At 48.1% G+C, this 21,194-nt stretch overlaps 1 protein-coding gene across 3 annotated transcripts in view; it reads left to right on the top strand.

Annotated features, from left to right (window-relative positions):
• Positions 1-21,194, top strand: part of ACOT11 (acyl-CoA thioesterase 11) — an 81,137-nt gene that overhangs the window by 2,621 nt on the left and 57,322 nt on the right. The window contains exon 1 of one of the 3 annotated variants that reach the window (XM_051999621.1): positions 15,317-15,404. The exons of the other annotated variants lie outside the window; for them this stretch is intronic. The gene's annotated coding sequence lies outside the window, so the exon portion shown is untranslated. Of the gene's footprint in view, positions 1-15,316; positions 15,405-21,194 lie in introns of those variants that run through there. 3 annotated transcript variants of the gene reach the window in all.

Here is a 21,194-nt window from a genome sequence, read left to right as displayed (position 1 = left end):
CTCCTCCCACAATTGAGAACATAAGAAAAAGCAAAACCTGTTATATACGTGTCTATCAATCAAGACAAATGTCCACATTGGTCATTTAGAACAAACCAGCTAAATGGTACAGTAGATAGAGTGTCAATCTTTCTCAGTTCAAATTTGACCTCAGACACATCCGAGCTGTGTAACCCTGAGCAACTCACTTTTTTTGCCTCAGTTTCCTCATCTGTAAAATGAGCTGGAGAAGGGAACAGCAAAGCACTTTAGTATATTTGCCAAGAAACCTCTCTCCCCTCCCAAAAAGGGAATCATAAAGAGTCAGACATGACTGCGAATAACTGAACACCAACAAAACCATTTGTCTCATTCTGGATTCTGAGTCCTTCTCTATTAGAAGATGCTACCATGTTTTCTCATTAGTCCTCTGGCATCCTGGTTGGTCATTGTGCTGATAAGAGTTCACCCAAACTGTGTTCAGTTACATTTCTATACCCTAACTTATTCAGCCCTTCCCCCAATTTATAGATGCCTGGGCCACAGATTTTCAATTTTTGCTGCCTCAAAAAGAACTATAAATATATTTGTCTATCTTTAGAATTTGTTTTGCATAAAATGAATCCCTTATCTCTAATTCCTTTTCCTTTTTCTTCTTTCCCTCCTATTTTCCTATTGAGTGAAATCTATTCCATCCCCAATTTTGCAAGTGTTTATTCTTCCTTATTTTGACCAGTTCAGTTGAGAGGTCAAGTGCAAGTGTAAGTCATTCTCCACCATCCTCTCCTCCTTGTTTGTATAGATGTTTATCTGTGGACCCTGTTTATGGGAATCATTTTCTCTAAACTTTCTTTCCCTTCCACTCCCCTCCCCCAAGTATATTCCTCTTTCTCTCTCTTTCCATTTTATCAAGACCCAAAAGAACCAGCTCTAGACCTTGTCTGATTAGATGTCCTTTAGGAACGCTGATAGGGTTCAGAGGAGATACAAGTATCACCTACTCACTTTTGTTTGTAGGTCCATTCCTTCTTCTCTTTACTGCTTTGTCTGTACTTCAAAATTTCCCCAAAGCTCTGATGTGTTCTTCAGGAACACTTGGAAATCTCTATTTCATTAAAGGTGCAATTTTTCTCCCCCGCCCCAGATTTAGTTTTGCTGGGTAAATTATTCTTGGCTGTAAGGACATGTCCTTTGCCATATGGAATATCATATTCCAAGTTCTCCACTCTTTTATAGTGGTGGCTGCTAAATTGTGTGCGATTCTGATTGTGGTTCCCCCTTTTTTTTTTTTAATTCTTTCTTGCTGACTGAATGTAGTTTTTTTTTCTTTTATCTGGAACTTATGGGTTTTGGCTCTGATGATCCTGGAAGACTTTATTTTGAGCTTTCTTTAAAGTTTTTTTCTAGTATTTCATTAACAGTGATGTTGAGGTTCTTTAAAATGTTTTTGGTCACAATGTTCAGACATTCCAGTGATTCTTTTTTTAATTATTTATTTTAAGTACACATTGCTTTATGAATCATGTTAGGAGAGAAAAACCACAGCAAAAGGGAAGAACTATGGGAGAGATAAAAAACAAACAACAAAAAAAGCGAATACAATATGAGTTGATTTACATTCAGTCTCCTTAATTCTTTTTCTGGGTATAGATGGCATTTTCTGTCCAAAATCTATTGGGATTGCTTTGGATCACTGAACCACTGAGAAGAAACAAACCATTCATAGCTGATCATCTCACATTCTTGCTGTTATTGTATACGATGTATTCCTGGTTCTGTTTGTTCATGTTTCAGTTCCTGGTTCAGCGTCACTTCATGTAAATCTTTCCAGGGCTTTCTAAAATTAGCTTGTTCATCATTTTAATAGCTTGTTCATCAATTTCAATGTATTAATATTCTATTATCTTCATATACCATAACTTGTTCAGCCATTCCCCAATTGATGGGTAGGGGTAGTCCGGTGATTTAAAATTTTTTTCTCTTTGATGTTTTCCAGGTCAGTTGTTTTTCTTATGAGATACCGTACATTTTTTTTCTAATTTTTTAGTCTTTTGACTTTGTTTTAATTTTCTAGTTGCATCATGAATTTGACTTTTATTCGGTCCATTCTAATTTTCAGAATCTTTATTGTTTGGACAAGCTTTTGTGCCTCTTGTGCCAAGTGTTCATTTCCTAACCAGGAAATTATTCTTCTATAGTTCTCATTTCTTTTTTTTTCCTCACATGCTCATTTATCCCATTTATTACAATTTTAAAAACATTAAAAAAACTCTTGCTTCATAACTTTCAGGAGTTCTAGTTGAGTTTGTGCCCAATCTGTGTTTTTCTCTGAGACATTGTTTGTAGATATTTTGTCCTTCTGTATTTGTGTTTTGAGCATCCCTTCCACCATGACAGCTCCTTATGGTGGGCTTCTTCTTTTTTGTTGTTGTTTGTTTGTTCATTTTTCTAGACTGCTTCCTGACTCCCAACTTGATGGAAGGGTTGGACTCTGTAGCGTTAGTGGAGGGAAGGTCTGGACTGGTCCTGTGCTACCCTCTTGGAGTATTGAGTGTTACAGTGTGCCAAGATCTCAGGGATAAGCTGGAGACTTATAAACTTTCAATGCTCCCGAAGTTTTCTGATCCAGGGCAACATTTGATCACTAACCCTCTGAAACCTCTTTGAGCTCTCAAAGTTCCTGATCTGGGTTTAGGTGTGAGCGTGAGGATGCTGCTGGGCTCAGCCTCTGCCAGCCAGCTAGAAAGCTCTTTTGGTTCAAAGTGGCAGAACTTCAGGTTCCCCTTTGGTCTGGGATTCCTATCCAGGTTATTCCTCTGAAGGCTGGACTGGATGCTGGAAGTGAGCTCCTGTTCCGGGTCTGGGCTCTGCTGCCGGCTTTGGAATAGCTTCTTTTTTCAGTAGACCTGTCCAGAGTCTCCTTAGCTGGGAACTCCCCTTCTCCCCTCTCCCCATGAAGGTTTTCTTCTCCCTCCTCTCTGGATCTGTGACCCAGAGCTGGATGGTGGGTGACCAAACCTCCAGTCTCCAGAGACCTGGGTCTCTCAGGAGCAATCAGGAACCTGCTCTTGCTCTTGTGTATAACCTCTCCCTGGGAGTTATCACACTTGCGTTTGATGGGCTATTCTAATAGTCCCCTGTATGGATTCAAATGTCTCCAGTCCACATGGCTGTCAAAATAATCTTCCTAAAGCAAAGAGAGTCAAAGAGGGGAAAGTCCCATAGAGATATAGCCTTGGAGTCAGTTAGACCTGTCTTTGATATACATCTTCATCTCTCCAGGACTTAGCACAGGGGCTGGTACACAGTAAATGCTTAATAAATGCTTTCTTGACAATGCGACCCTGAGCAAGTTGCCTCACCTTTCAGTGTCCTCAGGCCACTATAAACTGCAGAGCAGGAGCTACTCTGCAATAGTAGAGGGAATGTCCACACCAGGAGATCAAACACAGGTAAAATCACAGATCTGCACCCAGTAAAGAGGTAATAATCTTTATTGGATTAATGGAGATTATTATTATCTCCATTTTATGATTTAAAAAAACCCTGACATTTAGAGGTAACTAGTCTGAAGAGGAAGTGGGATCTAGCAGCACATGACAGAGGTAGGATGTTTGAGCTGGAAGGAACCCATGGAGATGTTGATTGCCATGAATGAGACCTGGGCTTCTTTTGTTCTCCTAGAAAGCCCTTTGGGTGTCTGGTTGAAATCATACCCATTCTGGGCCCCTGGGACCACCTCTTCCAGGGAGCCTTCCTTAATTTCCTCCCAACTGGAGCTCTTTTAGAATTTCCCAAACTCCATCATAATACATTGTTTCTCTATGGCCTCTAGCCCATTCGGTTGTTTCACTCCTTATTTGATCGGTTCCTTCAGTATTTTGAAGAGTGTTTATTCTGTGGAGGGCCTTGGGCTCAGTGCCAGGGCCATAGGGAGTCCTTTCTACAACACATCTTCCTTCAGCCTCTGTTTGAAGAACCCATTATCTCCCTGGGGTCTAGAATGAAACCAAATATTGGTCCTGTTCTCAAGGAGCTTATAATCTAATAAGAAAGGAACCCATTACCTACCTGAGATGATAGGATGAAATCAGGACTTATATCCTGACCTCACAGAACTTATTGTTACATATTTTGAATTTTCCCTGATGTTCTTTTTTTCCCCCCCAGGAAGGACATTTCTTTTATTATTTTCTGGTTATACATGTACATTAATATTTTTAATATTTTAAAAATATTTTAAATAGTTTTTGGTAAATTTTTGAAAATTGTATTTTTAATACACATTTAATACACATTTCTTTATGAATCATGTTGGGAAAGAAAAATCAGAACCAAGGGAAAAAAATCACGAAAGAGAAAAATAACAGAAGAAAAAAATAAACATAGTATATGTTGATTTATATTCCTTCTCCATAGTTTTCTCTCTGAATGCATATGGCGTTTTCTGTTCCAAGTTTGTTGAATTTGCCTTGGATCACTGAAGCACTAAAGAACAAAATTTTTAATAGTTGATCAATGCACAATCCTGTCGTTACTGTGACCAATGTATTCCTGGTTCTACTTATTTTGCTCATTGTCAGTTCATGTAAATCTTTCCAGGACTCTCTAAAATCATCTTGGTCATAATGTTTTATAGAACAATAATATTCCATTACTTTCATATATCATAATTTATTTGGCCATTCCCCAATTGATGACATGTTCTCAGTTTCCAATTCTTTGCCACCACAAAAAGAGCTGCTACAAACATTTTTGCCCATGTGGGACCTTTCCCTTCCTTTATGATTTCCTTAGTAGGTAGACCCAGTAGAAACATTGCTGGATCACTGGATCAAAGGGTATTCTCGATTCTATAGCCCTTTGGGCATAGTTCCAAATCACTCTCCAGAATGGCTGGATTGTTTCACAGTTCCACCAACAATGGAGATTATAGGGTGAGAGTAAAGAAAAAGGAGTGAATAAGACACCTTCACTAAGTGTGGACAGAACATAAGATCTGAAGTTCATTCCTAGCTCTTCTATTTGCTAGATGAAGTTTGGAAATTTAATTGATATCTCTGAACCTTAGTCTTCTCATCTGTCAAAAAAAAAAAAGATTGGATTGAATGATTTCAAAGATTCCTAACTGATATTCTGTGATTCAGTGACTCGCTGCTATCTTTTGTTTCATCTCCACTTTAATTCTTCCAGTCTTGCTTTTCTTATCTGAAAGATGGGATCAAAAAATCTCCCTATTTAAACAAAATTAATAATATTTTATTTTTCCCCCTTACATATAAAAATATTTTTAATATTCGTTTAAATTTTTTTTGAGTTCCAAATTCCCCCCCCTTCCTCTCTCCCTTCCTGAGATAGTAAGAAATTTGATATAGTTCATATATGTGCAATCATGCAAAACATATTTCCATATAAAACGCTGAAAGAAAACAGAACAAAAAATCATGAACAAATTAAGTAAAATATAGAACATATTCAAACTCCAGTTCTTTCATTGGAGGTGGATAGTATTTTTTATCGTAAGTCCTTCAGAACTATTGCTAAGAGTTGCTAAGTCATTTACGGAAAATTATTGCATGACATTGCTATTACTATGCACAATATTTCCTGGTTCTGCTCACTTTACTTTGCATCAGTTCATGTAAGCTTTTCCAGTTTTTCTGAAACCATCATTTCTTATAACACAACAGTATTCCATTATTATCATGTCGCAACTCAATTTCCAAATCTTTGCTGCCACAAAAAGAATTGCTAGAAATATTTTTGTACAACCCTTCCCCCTTTCTTTGATCTCTTTGGAATAAAGACCTAATAGTGGTATAGTTCCAAATTGGACTAATGGGAATCTTCTCTACAATAAAGCTTTCTTTAGCCTCTGCGTAAAGATCCCATTATTTCTCTGGAGTGCTACGGGTACTTGTATTTCCAGAATGGTTGGATCACTTAGTTCACAACTCTACCAACAATGCATTGATGTCCTAATTTTCCCACTTCTCCTCCAGCATTTATTATTTTTCTTTTTTCTCATATTGGCCAATCTGGATAGATACGAGATGGTACCTCAGAGTTGCTTTAATTTGCATTTCTCTAATCAATAGTGATTTAGAACATTTTTTTCATATGTCTAGCGATAGCTTTTATTATTTTGTCTGAAAACTGCCGGTTCATATTTTTTGACTATTTATCAAATGGAAAATGACTTCCATTCTTATAAATTTGACTCAGTTCTCTATGTAGTTGAGAAATGAAGCCTTTTTCAGAGACACTTGCTGTAAAAACATTTCTCCAGCTTTTTGCTTTCTTTCTAATCTTGGTTGCGTTGGTTTTGTTTGTGAAAACAACCTTTAAATTTAATTTAATGAAATCATCCATTTTACAGCTCATAATTCTTCCTATTTCTCTTTTAATCATAAATTCTTCCCTCATCCAAAGATCTGACAAAACTATTCCATACTTCCCTAATTTGTCCAGTATTTCCCTCTATGTTTAAATTATGTGTCCATTTTGACCTTATCTTGGTGCACAGTATAAGACGTTAGTCAATATCTCGTTTTTGATAAGCCGCTTTTTCGTTTTCTCAGCAGTTTTTGTTAAATAGTGAATTCTTGTCCCCAAAGCAGAAATCTTTGACATGATCAAATGCTAGATTGCTATTGTATACCTAAATCTATTCCATGGGTAGACTGTTGTTTACTAATCTATTTTCTTAGCTAACATCAGATTGTTTTGAAGAGTACCGCGTTGTAATACAATTTGACATCTGATATCGCTAGGCCCCTTTCATTCACATTAAAAAAAGAATTCCCTTTATATTCTTGATTTTTTTTCCCTTCTAGATGAATTTTGTTATTCTTCTTTCTAGCTCCATAAGATAATCTTGGGTAGTTTGGTGTGGAACTGAAGAAATAAATTAACCTAGGTAGAACTGTCATTTTTATCATATTGGCTTGCCCTAACCATGAACAATTGATATTTTCCCGGTTGTTTAGATTTGATTTGATTTGGCTGAAAAGTGATAAACTCTGCCTCTTTCGAGATGGCGAGAGATTCAGATGCCACAAAATGCTTTGAAAACCTTAACACTTAAGAACTGTTAATGGTTAGTGTTATTATAGGTGAGGCTCGATGAGGGCAAAGGGGAGGACCAAAGTTCCTTTTGATTTGAATAAGATGCTTCCTGTCCCTGCCTCCAGAGGACTTTGTTTCCTCTCCTTTGCCCTCAATATGTCCTGCCTTCTATAGTAATTAATAATAAAGACATCTACGTTTGCCAAGCACTGGGCGGGAGTGCTATCTCTCTTTACTGAATGAAGGTTGCTTAGCATGAAGTTTCTTGTAATCCAAAGCTTCTCCTAGTGGATTTAAATCCCAGGCCCAAGTCCTGTTGCTTCCCTTCTCAGATCTAGTCAGCAACAAATTCATTAGTCACCTGCTGAGACACCGAGAAAGGCAGAAGTGATGGTCTTTGACCTCTAGGAGTGACAATCAGATAGGGAAGGCAACATGCAAGCTAGCACAAACGTGATGGAGACAGAATAAATTGCGGGTGATTTTTAGCATGGCTCTAAATTTTCTCCGACATAAAATAAGTGAGTCAGATTAGATGATCTGTAATTTGTCAGTGAGCATTTATTAAGCACCTTCTAAGTGCTCAGGCACTAAGCCCTGTTCTGGGGATACAAAGGTAAAAGTTTCCACCTTGAGCTTACAGTTGAGGTGATTCACTAGGGTCTTTTAGCCTGAGGATGTCATAGCTAGGAAAGACTTCGCTGCTTAGCTGATTCAAGCCTCTCAATTTCCAGTTGAGAACCTGAGGGGTGAAGGATGGGATCTTCCTAGTGGCAGGGTGGCGGGTGCCCTTTGTGGGAGGTTCCAAGGCTGGGCTTCTCCTGAGATCTGGCAAAACTTGACAGGCTTGACCGAACTGCCAGGCCAGGCCGGGTCGGGCCAGTTTCCCCTAGTGGGATAGCCTGCTTCCCGGTAAGAATCACTATAATGATGTCAGAAAACTCAGTTCAAATCCCAGCTCTGCTGCTACTGCTGAGACTGTTGCTGCCTCCCTGAGCTGTGGTCAAGAAGGATGGTCCGCGGGGACCGTCTGCTCCAACTACCTCATTTGCCAAGAAGGAAATGAGCCCAGAGCAGGGGGAGGGACTTACCCACCAGGAGCCCACAGTGATGGCAGAGCTGGGGAAGCCAGGGCTCCAGGGGCCTTGAGGAGGGACCTTTTCCAGCACCGGCTGTTCTTTGGGGAGTCAGGCATGAAAAACAAGACATTGTGTTCCCAGAGAGTTCAAGAGTGCTGCTTTCCCAGGAGAAAAATGCACATTTGGGGGGCCCTGAGCTGTTCTTTGCAGACAAGTCCCTGGGAGCAAGTTTTTGGCGAGTGGGCAAAGTTGGAAGAGCTTCAAGGTGCGCGGTCCTGTGCTCCGTGCTGGCTGGTGGGCTGAAACTTGGGCAAAATATAAAACACCATTGTCTGCCCGAGTGACTTTCTCTAAGTCACATGGTCAGGAAGTGCCAGAGCCAGGATTAGACTCCAGGTGTTCCCGACTCCATCCAGGGCTTCCATATTGTGAGGTGGGTTGTGTGTCCTTAAACTTATTTGACAGATGAGGAAACTGAGGAAGAGCAGGGAATCTAAGTGGAGTCTCCTGGTTACAGCTCAAGGCTCTCTCTACTAGATTCTACAAGATTGAGCAACAGAGGGAATGAGAGAGAGAAAGAGGCAGACACCACATGGAAGAGAGAAAGAATCAGAAACAGGGACAGAGAGAGAGGAGACTTTAAGCTCTCATTCTAGGCCAGGCCCCGGATCAGGATTCACTTCCTGACATTGACTGGAAGGAGCCCCCTCAAGACTTGGTGGCTCCCCCCCACCCCTGGAGGTCCCCTGGGAAAGGCCAGAAAGCTTTTGTCAGGACTGTGTTGGGGTCCTCTGTGAGCTGGGGGTTGGGGCCCAGGGAGATTTCCCCTCTAGCCCCTCTCCTCCCAACCCAAAGCAAACACTGACTGGGCCCCGGGGGTCTCTGGGAAGGCTCAGTCATCCGAGGATGGGGCAGAGGAGGGAGCGCCGGGCGTTGTCTCGGCGGGCCGGGAACTCTGTGTGCCTCCGAGGACTTCAGCGCTGCCCTGGGTGGGGGACCTCCAGCTGGGAGCTCGGGGCCCCTTTGTTCCAGCCGGAAGCGGGGCTGTTTATTCTGCTTTCTCTGAGGAGCACCGGAGGGCTGTGGGCAGAGTCGGTTGCGGTTAGAGCGGCTGCATGTGAACGCATGAGTCACCGGAGAAAACGGCCCCACGGGAGACCCGGCCCCCTCCCCAGCCTCCCCCAGCGTCTCCCCAGATCCCAGACTCAGCGCCCTCCCCACGCAGAGCTGCTAGCGCTCTAACGTTCCTTCCCCGAAGGGATCCTGGGGGGTGGGTCCTTCCCTTTTTAGAGAAGAGAAAACGGGGGTTCAGAGCAAGATGGAGGAGGAGAGTCCAAGTGGATTCTGCCGTAGAGACTGGTGCCCCTGGGGCTGAGAGGGGGGCAGTGACTAGGACTCCGGACTTGGGGGCGAGCGGGCCGGGGTTGGAATCCTGCTCAGCTCCTTACCCAGGATGCCCTGCTTCGTCACCTGTAAATGAGGACCTCTCAGCTCTGAGTCTGGGCTCCTAGGTAGGATCTGAGTTCAAATTCAAAGGCCTCTGACTCTGTGACTGGGATCAAGTCACTCTCCGGACTCCAGCTGCATCATGGGTAAAACGAGTGAGCCAACAAGCCCGTACTGTGTGCCAGGCTCTGTGTTAAATGCTGGGGACACAAAGAAAGGGCAACGCAGCGACGGCCCCGGCCCGCAGGGCTCGGCCTCTCGTGCAGGAGGCGGCTGTGGAGGGTTAATGGGGGTAACCCCGGAGGGAAGGTCCCTGGAGGCGTCACAGAGCAGTGATGGCTCTGACGGGGCCCCTCATGTGGAGGCTGGAGCAGAGACTTGGAGGAAGGAGACCACTCGTGGTGGCCGGAGGCCGGAGGAGGAGGCTTCCGAGGAGGTGTCTAGCAGCCATTAGCAGCTGAGCCGGTCGCTCTGGAAACAATGAGTTGTCAGTGTCCTTTTTCTCCCCCAGCCAGAGTCAGGACTTCTGCTCAGAAGAAATAAGAGCAGACGAGGACTTCGCTGGTGGGGAGACGGATGACTGGGGGGAATGCCCTGGAAAGGGTCTGCCACATACAGGGGAGGCCCATTGCTCCACCTCCTAACTGGTCCCTTCTTCTGCTTCGTCATGAAACGAGAGAAAATATGAGGAAGTCAAAGATAAGCGTGAGGAGGGGAGTCTTTTGGCAGACGGGGAAGGCCGGCTAAGGCTGACCTTCTCATCAGCTCTCTCAGCCCTAGCAGAAGAGCTGCCCCTCTCTGAGCCTCAGTTTCCTTATCTGTAAAAAAAGTTCTAAATCTACGAGCGTCTGGACCCAGGTCTCGACACGGTCCCCACCTCACACTGTTGCTGTGTAGACCCACTGAGGTATGGGACGGGGAACGCTTTGTCTGAAAGCTCGCCAAGCCCATGGTAGACACTGAAAAAAGTGGTTAAATTAAATGGAATAAGATTACATAGAGAGGCAGCCTGGGATATTGGGTGCTCCTGAGCTGGGAGTTGGCTTTAAATCTCCCCTAGAGGGGCAGCGAGGTGGCACAACGGACAGAGCACCAGCCCTGAAGTCAGGGGGACCTGAGTTCAAATCTGGCCTCTGGCACTTAACACTTCCTGGCTGGGTGAACCTGGGCAAGTCACTTAATCTCAATTGTCTCACCAAAAAAAAAAAAAAAAACTCCCATAGGATACTTGGGGGCCTATATGATCCCCTGGGGAAGCCATTTTAAGCTTGACCGTTTCAAAGGGCTCCCAAGGACAGTGATTCCCAATTTTTTGTTCTTTAATCCCTTGAACCTTTGGGGTAATCATATTAATAATCTTAGAATAATATAACATAATATAAAATATAGCATAATATTCCACATTCCATAATCTTATAATATTCTGCCATTAGTCCCCACTGAAGGTGCCATGAAATTTTTTAAGTGTGAGCCTCTTGTTCCGACACCAAGAACTAACCAGCGAGTGCCCGAGGCCTCATATTCGCTACGTCCCATAGAAGGTCATGGGTGGAACGGGAAGTTCCCTCGACTGACCTGTCCTGTTGTACCGGACGGAGAAATGCCTGGGAGTTGCTAAGAAGCCGACTTCAGCTTGATGTCAGCTTGATAGAGAGAGAGGAGACTTTAAGCTCTCATTCTAGGCCAGGCCCCGGATCAGGATTCACTTCCTGACATTGACTGGAAGGAGCCCCCTCAAGACTTGGTGCCCCCCCCCCCACCCCTGGAGGTCCCCTGGGAAAGGCCAGAAAACTTTTGTCAGGACTGTGTTGGGGTCCTCTGTGAGCTGGGGGTTGGGGCCCAGGGAGATTTCCCCTCTAGGCCCTCTCCTCCCAACCCAAAGCAAACACTGACTGGGCCCCGGGGGTCTCTGGGAAGGCTCAGTCATCCGAGGATGGGGCAGAGGAGGGAGCGCCGGGCGTTGTCTCGGTGGGCCGGGAACTCTGTGTGCCTCCGAGGACTTCAGCGCTGCCCTGGGTGGGGGACCTCCAGCTGGGAGCTCGGGGCCCCTTTGTTCCAGCCGGAAGCGGGGCTGTTTATTCTGCTTTCTCTGAGGAGCACCGGAGGGCTGTGGGCAGAGTCGGTTGTGGTTAGAGCGGCTGCATGTGAACGCATGAGTCACCGGAGAAAACGGCCCCACGGGAGACCCGGCCCCCTCCCCAGCCTCCCCCAACGTCTCCCCAGATCCCAGACTCAGCGCCCTCCCCACGCAGAGCTGCTAGCGCTCTAACGTTCCTTCCCCGAAGGGATCCTGGGGGGTGGGTCCTTCCCTTTTTAGAGAAGAGAAAACGGGGGTTCAGAGCAAGATGGAGGAGGAGAGTCCAAGTGGATTCCGCCGTAGAGACTGGTGCCCCTGGGGCTGAGAGGGGGGCAGTGACTAGGACTCCGGACTTGGGGGCGAGCGGGCCGGGGTTGGAATCCTGCTCAGCTCCTTACCCAGGATGCCCTGCTTCGTCACCTGTAAATGAGGACCTCTCAGCTCTGAGTCTGGGCTCCTAGGTAGGATCTGAGTTCAAATTCAAAGGCCTCGGACTCTGTGACTGGGATCAAGTCACTCTCCGGACTCCAGCTGCATCATGGGTAAAACGAGTGAGTCAACAAGCCCGTACTGTGTGCCAGGCTCTGTGTTAAATGCTGGGGACACAAAGAAAGGGCAACGCAGCGACGGCCCCGGCCCGCAGGGCTCGGCCTCTCGTGCAGGAGGCGGCTGTGGAGGGTTAATGGGGGTAACCCCGGAGGGAAGGTCCCTGGAGGCGTCACAGAGCAGTGATGGCTCTGACGGGGCCCCTCATGTGGAGGCTGGAGCAGAGACTTGGAGGAAGGAGACCACGCGTGGTGGCCGGAGGCCGGAGGAGGAGGCTTCCGAGGAGGCGTCTGGCGGCAATGGGGAGAAGGGCGAGTGAGGGGACAGCAGGGAAAACGAATGATAAGTTTGGATCATTGAGTGGCTATGTGGGCGTAAGAGAGAAAAGCGGGAAAGGGCTCCCACGTGGGAACCTTCAAAGGTGGTGGTGGGGAGGGGTGGGGTCAGGGGGAAAGAGACAGAGACAAACAGAGACAGTGAGAGACAGAGACAAACACAGAGAGAGAGAGACAGAGACAGAGAGAGACAGAGACAGAGAGAGAGAGAGACAGAGAGAGAGAGAGAGAGAGAGACAGAGAGAGAGACAGAGAGACAGAGAGAGAGAGACATTGAGAGAGACAGAGAGAGAGAGACAGAGAGAGACAGAGAAAGAGAGAGAGACACAGAGAGAGAGACAGAGACAAACACAGAGAGAGAGACACAGAGAGAGAGAGAAAGAGAGAGAGACACAGAGAGAGATACAGAGAGAGACAGACAGAGAGAGACAGAGAGAGAGACAGAGACAGAGAGAGACAGAGAGAGAGACAGAGACAGAGAGAGACAGAGACAGAGAGAGAGAGAAAGAGAGAGAGAGAGAGAAAGAGACAGACAGGCAGACACAGAGAAAGAAAAAGATAGAGACAGAGACAAAAACAGAAAGATATAGAGACACACAAGACAGAGAGAGGCAGGGAGGGAAGGAAGGAAATACATAGAGGATAGAAGGATGGGTAGATGGAGGTGTGAGTGAGTGTGTGTGTGTGTGAGTGTGTGTGTGAGTGTGTGTGTGTGTGAGTGTGTGTGTGTGTGTGTGTGTGTGTGTGTGTGTGCGTGTGTGTGTGTGTGCGTGTGTGTGTGAATGTGGTGCTGGAGTTAACAAGGAGCCACTGTGGCCAGTCCCGGAGGGCAGGGCTGGCCCGGCTTTGGCGCTAGCTCAGCGCCTGCCATAGAGGAGGCTTTAATATGTTGTGGTTGAGCCATGGCTGGGGAGGGAGCACGGCAGGCCGGGTGATGGTCCTGGAGTCCCCGCCGTGCTCCTTGCGGGCTCTGTGCCCTCCCCTTGCCTCACCTGAAATGCCCGGACGGGTTCCATGACCTAGAATGCCCCTTGCACAGGGCACTTTTCCGCTGGCCAGCCCGTGGCCCGGCCCCTGTGGGGACACACGAGGGACTGTCAGAATTCAGGGAGGCTAGACTGGAGGAGAGGAGGGCGCTTCTCCCTCGGGCAGCGGGCCCCGCTCCCTCTCCTTGGCCCGAGCTGACCCCAGGTAGTTGCTGGGGAACGGTGACCTCCCCTCGTTTCTGGCTCATAGAACCCCAGGGGACAGAACGTCCTGCCAGGCTGGTCCCTGGCCAGGGTCCCGAGCCAGAAGCCTCCTGCATCCCCTTCTCTCCCTTCCCCCCAACCCCCAGGCCCTTCTACTGCTGTGGGTGCTGGGAGCAAGGACTCGGTGGAGAGCAGAAAAGCCCCTCACGGGGGAAAGGAAGGGGCTGAGTCAGGAGAGCCGAGCTTTGTTCTACTTCTTCATAGCAGCCGGCACACGTGGCCACAGCCCCTCCAACTTGAAGTTCTGTGATTCACTGAATAAGGTTTCAATTTTTTGCAAAAAGCATCGGGTCCATTATCTCCTCAGAGGCGCCCAATGACCGCGTTATTTTGAGAGGAGGGGAGAGGGGACTTGTCCAAAGTCTCTCAGTGGGGCAGAGCTGGGCTTGCGGGCAGGGCTCCTGACTCCCGGGCCAGTAACCCCCGGGCCAGCTGTGGGAGGGCAGCAGAGCAGGAGAGCCCTTCCAGTCCTTCCTCCTTAGTCCAAAAAGCAGCCCTGCTGAAACTTCGGTCAGTGAGTGTGAGACTGTGTTAGCTCCCCGGATGCCTCAGAATCAGCCGGAGTCAGGATAAGCCAAAGTCCTCGGTCTTTATTCTTGGGCTTTAGGGGAAGAAGTGAAGGGGATGGACGCAGGATGTCCACGACCTTCCTTCTCCTCATCCACTGCCAAAGTGACCCTGGCTAGTCTTACTCCACCCCCTAATCCTTCCCACAATTCTCTGTATACACCAATTATCGAGTCAGCACAGGATGGTGGGAAGGGCCATTTCCCAAGCATCTGCTAATAGAGTGTCGTCCGATCAATAGTTAGCCTTGAGTGCTGGGTTGTCCGATTCCAGGGCACCTACTCAGAGTTTCAGCCCTTTACAGGTGAGAACTTACTTGTTTCAAAATAAATTTCGGAGCCATCGTTTGTTTTTAGGTCCCCGGCGCCTTCCACTGTACGTGCCGGCCTCCGTCCTCTCCCAGCCGGTCTCATAACAGAGGCGCAGGTTTATAAAGCATTTGATGTTCGTTATCTCGTTTGATTTTAAGACAAAGAATGAAAAAGCAGGGACGGGAGCGATTCACCAAAACTAACCCAGATTGGGGGAAAATCTGCGATTCTTCCCGATCCAAAGTCCTCGGCTTCTGCGAAGAAACGGGAGCTTGGGGCTCGTGGACATTCTCTGGGGCCGACTTGGGGGAAATGGTTAAAAATAAAAGTCTCTGGCCCCTAACATCGTCTTCTTCCTCATCTAGCCCCCGTTTCTCTAGTGTCTCCTCACAGCCTTTCCCGTAGAGTGTGCAATTAGGCCCACTTTTAGATGGGGAAGCTGAGGTCGGGAGCAGGGAATGGGGCTCTCTGACCGCCACCCAACCAGGAAGTTCCGGGCTCGGGCCTCCAAGCAGCCGTTCTGACTCAGATTCTGGGGCTCTTAGTCGGGGCCTGGCTCCAGGGAGGTTTGAGACCTCCCCTCCCCCCTTCTTCCTGGGAGAGGCCCCTGGCAGCGGGAGGGAGGGGCCGGGCTTTAGGCCCTTCGGTCCTGGCTCTGACTTGGCTGTGGGCCGGCTCTGCAGTGGGGGTGCCCGGCCAGGGCCCCTGCCCTTCCTGGTTGGTGAGCTCAAGAGCAGAGGCACCAGGTGAGTTAAAGGGGGCTTTCTCTTCACTCCTGGGCTCAGCTCTCCCTCCTGTTCTTGAAGGCCAGCAAGGGCGTTTCTCACCGGCCCTGTCAGTAGGAAGATGCTTGGGTTGGGAGCGGGGGTCACTTATGGCTGGGTGACTTTACACAAATGACCTCAGTTTCCTCATCTGGAAAATGGGCCGGATTTGGAAATCTCTAAGGGCTTTTCTGGTCCTAAGTCTATGGTTGTGTGCGTTTGTTCCTTTGTGAGGGTTGTAAGACCTGGAAACGCTGCGTGGTTTAGCCTGTGCTCACTCAAGAGCCCAGGAGCTGGTTCAGAGGATCTTTCCCTGAGGAGAATCAGGCCTCCAGGACCCAGCCCGCCTCCAATTCCAGCCCCGGGGTCCGGCCCCTGACCACAGTCAGACCTGACAACCCGAGGTGGGGGGATCTGAAAGGATTGGGAGTCTTCTCAAGGAAGGAGGAAGCCCTTCTCTTAGAATCCACTTGCCCCTAGCCTTATCCCTTCTCCAGGAAGCCCTCCTTGCTCGCAAGATTGCATAGCCCAATGAACAGGGGGAGCTGAGTTCAAATCTTGCTAGCAGTGTACCTTTGGGTGAACTGAGTCATCTTTCTGTATCTCAGTTTCCTCATTTGTAAAATGAGGCGGTTTGGGCTGGATGGCCTTGAAGGTCCCACATACCAAGGGGGCCTGAGTCAGGACGGCCCAATCTGCTGTTAACTTTGCATTGCCTTGAGTTGTGCCTTTGGGCTGGAGCCTCGGTCTCCCCGTCTCCAAGGTTTAGCAGGGGCGGGGTCCCAATGGGATCTCTCTGTGTTCTAGGGTCCGGAGATGTCCCCCATGATGCTTTCCCAGCGTCAGCCATAGAAGGGTTCTGAACTCGGCGTTCTGAAAGTCAGACCTGGAAAGGATGCTAGAACATCGAACGCACATGCCCAATGTTGGAGGTGGAAGGGACCCGAGAAGGGCGGGGTTTGGCGGCAGATGTGGATTCAAATCAAACTGCGTCACTTACTGCCTGCATAAGGCGACCAGCAGTGGATGGAGTCTGGGCATGGGGTCTGGAAGGCCTGAATTCAAACCTAGCCTCAGAAGCCTTCTAATTGTGGGTACTTAGCCACTCTCTGCCTCAGTTTCTTCAACTGTCAAATGGGTAACATGAGAGCACTTGCCTCTCAGCGTAGTTATGAGGCTTAACATAGGCACTTAGTAGCCCTCCCCCCATGTGACCTTGCCCTCTCTGGACCTCTGTGCCCTCTTTTGGAAGAAGAGAGGGTTGGATTCAATGGCCTCCGAGGTGCCCACTGGTTTTATGGTCCTAGAATCGTGTGTCCCACCTTCTCCTCTGAGGGAGCTGGATGTGTGGGCCCAGAGAGGGGGAGAACTAGGCCAGGGTGCTGGCCCCTGCTTTAGGGACGGACTTGAACTTGCAGATGGAAGCATGCCCCGACCAGGTGCAGTGGTTTCTCCCTGAGAGGAAAGAGGGGGGGCTTGGAGTGTGGCCCCGGGAGGTCTCCAGGCGAGAAGGCGGGGACGATATTCCGATGGGGTGTCAGGGCCTGGCAAGGGAGCCAAGGAGGAGCCCCGGATTACAGGATGCTTGTGCTCAGCCCCTGAAGCCCTCCTCTGCCCCAACCTGCCCCTCTGCCTGCTGTGGCTTCCTGGGCAGGAAATCAAAGAGTTGGCCAGCTCTCTTTCCTCTGCCAGCAGCCTGTGATCTCAGCGGGCAGATGGGCTGCCCTGCTCTGGGGGCTGTGGGAAGCTACCCTGGGGTTGGAAACACCGAGAGGTGCAATGGGCTTGGCCCCCTTCCCTCCTTTTCTCTTTCTTCCTTTTCCCTCTCTCCTCTTTCTTTCCCTTCCTCTCTCTCTTATTTCTTCTTTCAACTCTCTCCTCTTTTTTCTGTTTCCCCTCTTCTCTTTCCTCCTCCTTTCTCTCTTCCCTCTTTCCTTTTCTGCCTCTATTATCTCTTCCTCTCCTTTTCCTTCTTCCTCGAGCTTTCTCTTTCCTCTTCTCCTCTGTCGTTCCCATTCCCCTCTCCTTTTCCTTCTCCTCCCTTCCTTTCCTCCTCTGTCTTCTTTTTCTCATCCCTCTCGTTCTTTCTCTCCACCTCTGTCCCCCCCCCCTTTCTCTTTTGTGAACCTTCTCACCTCGCCGGCAGGTTTTCCTTCCCACCTTGTGGGTTGTTAGCCCCAGAACAGAGCCTGTGATGATGACAAACAGCGTATTTGACTTTTAAGGTGCTTTTGCCGGAGCCCCTCCCCCCGGCCTGCTCCCCTGGCCCAGAAGTGGGTCACTTGCGGGGTGATGGTGAGCGGGCTGCCACGGAGAGGTAATGCATCTGGTTGCCATGGGGACCCAGAGGCAGCATCCGTCAACAGCCTTAAAAATTTGACAGCTGAGTGAGACTGAAGATTTTTAATGAGGCCAGACACTTAGTTCCTTTCAGTCCCCTAATATTCTAAAAATACTCCATCCATCTTGTTAATATTTCCAGGGTCTCCAGGGTGTAAATTAATGTGGATAACTGAGGCACGGCCCCGGGGGGTTTGACACCTGAGAGGCTTTGTCTGAGAGGGGGGCGCTGCCCGTGGGTGGGCTGGCACACCACGGGGGGCACCAGCCCCGGCTCTGTGGCACGTGTCTGTCACCAGCCAGCTCCCCTGCCCCCTCCCGCTGAGCCTTGCTTGGAGGGGGTGAGGGAAGAGAGGAAGAAAGGAATGGGGAGAGGTGGAGAGAAAGGAGAGGGGAGAAGAGGAGGAAGAGGACAGGGGAGAGAGAGAAAAGGAGAGGGGAGAAGATGAGGGAGAGGCAGGGGAGAGAGAGAAAAGGAGAGGGAAGAAGAGGAAGAGGCAGGGGAGAGAGAAAAGGAAAGGGGAGAAGAGGAGGGAGAGGCAAGGGAGAGAGAGAGAAAAGGAAAGGGAAGAAGAGGAGGAAGAGGCAGGGGAGAGAGAGAGAAGGAGAGGGGAGAAGAGGAGGGAGAGGACGGGGAGAGAGAGAAAAGGAGAGGGGAGAAGAGGAAGAAGAGGACGGGGAGAGAGAGAGAAAAGGAGAGGGGAGAAGAGGAGGAAGAGGCAGGGGAGAGAGAGAAAGGAGAGGGAAGAAGAGGAAGAGGCAGGGGAGAGAGAGAAAGGAGAGGGGAGAAGAGGAAGAGGACAGGGGAGAGAGAGAGAAAGGAGAGGGGAGAAGAAGAGGAAGAGGCAGGGGAGAGAGAGAAAAGGAGAGGGGAGAAGAGGAAGAGGCAGGGGAGAGAGAAAAGGAGAGGGGAGAAGAGGAGGGAGAGGCAAGGGAGAGAGAGAAAAGGAAAGGGAAGAAGAGGAGGAAGAGGCAGGGGAGAGAGAGAGAAGGAGAGGGGAGAAGAGGAGGGAGAGGACGGGGAGAGAGAGAGAAAAGGAGAGGGGAGAAGAGGAAGAAGAGGACGGGGAGAGAGAGAGAAAAGGAGAGGGGAGAAGAGGAAGAGGCAGGGGAGAGAGAGAAAGGAGAGGGAAGAAGAGGAAGAGGCAGGGGAGAGAGAAAAGGAGAGGGGAGAAGAGGAAGAGGACAGGGGAGAGAGAGAGAAGGAGAGGGGAGAAGAGGAGGGAGAGGACGGGGAGAGAGAGAGAAAAGGAGAGGGGAGAAGAGGAGCAAGAGGCAGGGGAGAGAGAGAGAGAGAAAAGGAGAAGGGAGAAGAGGAGGAAGAGGCAGGGGAGAGAGAGAAAAGGAAAGGGGAGAAGAGGAGGAAGAGGACAGGAGAGAGAGAAAAGGAGAGGGGAAAAGAGGACAGGGGAGAGAGAAAAGGAGAGGAGGAAGAAAGGAAGAAAACAATGAGAAAGAGAAAAAGAGAGGGGAGAAGGGAATGAGTGGAAGGGAAAGAAAAGGAGGAAAAAGGACGGGGACAAAAGAGATCATTATATTTAAGGTTAGAAGGGAAGGAAACAGAGGTAATCAAATCCAGCCCCCATATTTTATAGGTGAGAAAACAGACCAGGGAAAGGGATTTGGTCAGGATCTTCAATGAAGAGGAAAAGTGGGGAGAGCTCCTTCTGATCCTTGGGAGGGGCGGGTGTGTGTGCAAAAACTCTTCCCACCTAAGGTTCCCTTCCAGCTCCAAATCCAAGGCCAGATCTCCTTCCATCCCCTCCACTTCTCTCCTGATAGAGAAATGTTAGTCCTGGCCAAAGTTGACTTGTTTGTTTAATCTCTTCTTTATTATGTACGGTGGAGATCTTTCTGTAGGGAGAGGCCCTCCAGCACCCACACTTGGTGTGGACTTGGCCAGGACAGGAGTTTCCCCTTTATTCTGGGTGCCCGATGACTAACAGGCTGCCTGCCCACAGCAGACTCTTGGATGGTGCTCGATGGTCCATTGGCTTATTACTGGGGATGGTTCTTTTATGGGAGGGGAAGTTATTCCAAAAAAGGTGAAAGGGGAGAAGGAGAGAGAAGAACACGGGTGAGAAGTTGGGCATCAAGGGAGAGGGTGAGGACTTCAGAAGAGGGAAGTAGAGAACAGTAGTAAGTCCTGTCTGCACTGGTAGGATGGCTCAAGCCATCAGAAGGCATTTATTAAAGGGGGTTAGGAAAATAAAAAGGAATTAGGCCCTGCCCTGAGGGAGCTCACGTTCTATTGGGAGAGACAGCAAATTTATACTTCAGTATATAGAGAAAAAATAACCACCGGCATTTATTAAGCCCTGCTGTGCAGCAGGCACTGTGCTAAGTGCTAAGGTTGCAAAAGTAGAAAAAAGCAGCCACGGCAGCTCCAGAGTTCCTGCTCTCAGGGAGCTCATCTCATCTGAGAGACAATTCAAACAATCAGGTGCAGATAAGATACAACTATAGAGTTGTAATATGATAATAAGTAATTGTAATAATTAATAATGGAATATTAAGTAACAATACATTAGAATAGAAAATATTTAATCAGCATATAATATAATCATATTATATAACTATATATATAATATAAAAGGATATATAATATAAAAGTAATACTTAGTAATATAAGTAATACTACTACTAAGATAAGAAGATATAACAACAAGAGTTAGAAGATCATTTCAGAGGGCAGGCACTAACTGTGGGCTACACCTGTGGTTTCATTGACCCAGAAAACTTCCTGATGGGCATCCTTCCTCTGTCCAATGCAAGATAATCCCTTTTCTGCAGATTCATTTTAAAGAGCTGCCCAGAAGCCTGAGAAACTGTGACTTTCCCAGGGCTTCCCACCCCAAATCTCCCCCTCTCTCCATCAGTCCATCCTCCACTCAGCTGGCAAAGTGATCTTCCTAAATTGCAGGTCTGCCTGGGTCACTCCCCACCTCAGTAACCCTCAGTGGCTCCCTATCACTTTCAGGATTAAATTTAGAACCTTCTGCTTGGAGTCGCCCCTTCCACTGACTCTTCATTTAATATTGCTCCCGATATGTTCTTTAACTCTGGGTATTGCCCCCCATATCCTTCCTCATTTCAGCCTCCTGGCTTCCAGGACTTCCTTCTAGCCCTAATTAAAATCATTTCTTCTTAGGAAACCTTTCCCAACTTCTCTTCATTCCGGTGCCTTCCCTCCGTCGACTCTTTCTAGTTCATTTTATTGCTCTTTTGTCCAGGGTTATTTGTATGCGATCTCCCTTTTAGACTGTGACATCTTTGAGAGCAGAGACTGCTTTTGCCTGGACAACAACAGCTCTCAGCCCAGTGCCTGGCACATCAGAGCTACCCAATAGACGTTTATTGACTGACTGACTCTGGGATCGACTCTCCATCTTCTACGCCAAAAGAACCAAGTTTCTGCCCTTCTGAAGAGCA

Source organism: Antechinus flavipes, chromosome 4 (genome assembly GCF_016432865.1).
Source record: "Antechinus flavipes isolate AdamAnt ecotype Samford, QLD, Australia chromosome 4, AdamAnt_v2, whole genome shotgun sequence".
In the NCBI taxonomy this organism is placed as follows: domain Eukaryota; kingdom Metazoa; phylum Chordata; class Mammalia; order Dasyuromorphia; family Dasyuridae; genus Antechinus; species Antechinus flavipes.
Note: the sequence above shows the minus strand (reverse complement) of the source record. Positions and strands in the feature narration are given on the sequence as shown.